The following is a 3,179-nucleotide window of genomic DNA, read 5'->3' on the forward strand; positions in this document are numbered from 1 at the left end:
AGAGGGAATCTTCCTCACAGTTCTGAGATAGGTGCTTAGATGTAGCTCTGACAATACCTGCTCAAAACCCCAGAAAGTTGGGACACAGCACATTTCACTCTGGAAGCAGAGTTCAACCATGGCAAAGAGCTCAAATGTCAAGTAATTGACTGGTAATCAGAGCAAACAGAGGAAGAGAAGCGAGACTGTAGATCATTGTTTGGTGACAAAGATCAAAATATAGAACCAGAAGAAGAAAACAAAGTAAAAACTCCTACATCAAAAGCCTCCAAGAAAAATATGAATTGGTTACAGACCACAGAGGAGCTCAGAAAGGATTTTGAAAATCAAGTAAGAGAAGTAGGGGAAAAATTGGGAAGAGAAAAGAGAGTGATGCAAGAAAACCATGAAAAACAAGTCAACACCTTGCTAAAGGAAACCCCCAAAATACTGAAGAAAATAACACCTTAAAAAGAGGTACAAAAAGCCAAGAAGAGAAGAATGCCTTAAATAGAAGAAATGGTCAAATGGAAAAGGAAATCCAAAAGTTAACTGAAGAAAAAATTTCTTCAGAATGTGAATGGAGTAAATGGAAGCTAATTACTTTATGAGAAATCAAAATATTATAAAACAGATCCAAAATATGAAAAAAATAGAACACAATTTAAAATATCTCATTGGATAAAACTTACGTGGAATATAGACCCAGTAGAGAGAATTAAAAATTATTGTATTACATGAAAGCCATGATCAAAAAGGATGCGAGACATCATTTTTCCAGAAATTATCAAGGAAAACTGCCTTAATATTCTAGAACCAGAGAGTGTAATAGAAATTGAAAGAATCCAGAGATCGCCTCTTGAAAAGTATCTGAAAAAGAAAACTCCAAGGAATATTATAGGCAAATTCCAGAGATCCCACTTCAAGGAGAAAATATTACAAGCAGTCAGGAAGAAACACGTTGAGTATTGTGGAAGCACAAACAGGATAACACAAGATCTAGCAACTTCTACATTTCAGAATGGAAAGGCTTGGAATATAATATTCTGGAAATCAAAGGAGCTAGGATAAACACCAAGAATCACCTGCCCAACAAAACTGAGTTATCAGGAGAAAATATGATCATTCAATGAGACAGACCATTTTCAGGTATTCTTGAAAAAAAAAAACAGAGCTGAAGAGAAAATTTGACTTTCAAATACAAGAAACCAGAGAAGCATGAACAGGTAAACAGTAAAGATAAATCATAAGAAACTTATAAATATTGATCTGTTTGCTCATATTCCTACATGGAAAGATGATATTGGCAGTTCTTGGGACTTTTTTTTCAGTATTAAGAGAGTTGAAAGAAAATACACACACACACATACACACATATGTGTGTGTTTGTAAATATGTGTTTATATGTTTATACATTTATATATTTTCATAGAGAGCACAGGGTGAGTTGAATATGAAACAGAAGCTATCTAAATAATAAAATTAAGAGGTGACAGAGGAAAGTACTGCCAGGAAGAGAAAGGGATAGATAGAGTAAGGTAAATTATCTCACATAAAAGAACCAAGAGAACGTTATTACAATGGAGGAAAGGACAGGGACGTGAAAGGGAATGAGTAAACCTTGCTCTCATTGTATTTAACTGTAAGGGTTATGGGATTTAAAGATCTTCCATGCCCCATTGGACTTGCTGACGTAGCAGGAAAGGGTGGGGCAAGAGGAAGTGGAAGCCAATCTAGAGTTCCTGCAGTGATTGGCAGTGGCAGCGGCAGCAGCAGAGGCAGCAGCAGTGGTAGCTGTAGAGTCAAGGTGGAGGTGGAGGCACAAACCCCCTTTTTTTTTGAGGCAGTAAGAATTTCTGCTGAGGACTCCTGCTAAGGACTGCCAGGGGCCAGAGCTGCTAGGAGCATGCTTCCTTGATGCTGAGTAGTTGCTGTGAGTGGGGAGAGGAAGACCTCTGCCTGAGGTAGCCTGCTCTGTTTTAAAGGCTTGAGATTGTAGGTGCTTTCCACTTTATCTACCTGTGTCAATTTCATAACTACTCTGATGGCTTTGACTTTCTGGTTTTGGGATTCAGTCATTTGGTGTTTTAATAAAGGTTCTAGCTTTATCCCCCATATAGCAAGCCCGATATATTTTGTGATTAATAACCACATCAGCATATTTTAATTGCCGTAGGCATTGTGAATATTGCATTGCTGATGTATTGACATAAGGAAGCAATAACATACACACTCAATTGGGTATCTCACTCTACAGGAAAGTAAGGGGGAAAGGTATAAGAGGGGGAGCTGATAGAAAGTAGGGCAGATTGGGGAAGGTGGTAGTCAGGGGCAAACGCATTTGGAAAGGGAAAGGGTCAAATGAGAAAATAGAATAAATGGGGGGGTTATGATGAAGAGAAACATATAACTACTATGGAAATATTTTACATAATTAAACATGTACAACCTATATTGAATTGTGTGTCTTCTCAATGGGAATGGGTGAGGAGGGAAGAAGGGAGAGAATCCAGAAAGCAAAGTTTTAAAACAAGTGATAACAAATTGTTTCTGCATGGAACCAGGAAATAAGATATATAGACAATAAGGTATAGAAATGCACCTTGCCATAAAAGAAAGTAAGGGTAAAGGGTGTAAAGGGAGATTAGGGGAGATAGAAGACAAGGAAGACTGGGAGAAGGGTTAATCAGTATTCTTGCCATCTTGGTGTGGGGGGGGTAGGGGAGATATGAGGAGAAAATTTGAAACTCAAAATCTTGTGGGAATGTATTTTGAAAACAAAAATATATGAATAAAATTTTTTTAAAGATTCTGAATCTCCTTTTCCAATTTTTTGACTTTTTTCATAATTTTATTTTAATTGTATTTTTATTATTGTTTTTCCTGAGTCTCTCTAATTTGATTTTTAAAGTATTTTTAAAGTTTTTTTTATGATTTTTTTGGGGCGTCACATGATCATTTGATTTTACTATTTAGGGTAGGAGAATATCTTTTTCTTCAATATCCTCCTATGAAGATGAACTCTGGTATTCTCTATTCCCAAAGTAAATTTCTAGGGTTGGATTCTTTCTCCTTTGTCTGCTATTTTTTTTATTTGTAACAGATTATTTTTTGTAATTGCCTCTCTTCCTGGGACATGGTTGATATTCTCTCTGCCCTCAGATCCTCCTTCAGTTCCTTCCTCTGACCTGGAAACAAAA

Source organism: Petaurus breviceps, unplaced genomic scaffold, assembly GCF_028583685.1.
Source record: "Petaurus breviceps papuanus isolate PSGF00001 unplaced genomic scaffold, PetGlider_PUasm1.0 90822, whole genome shotgun sequence".
Lineage (NCBI taxonomy): Eukaryota > Metazoa > Chordata > Mammalia > Diprotodontia > Petauridae > Petaurus > Petaurus breviceps.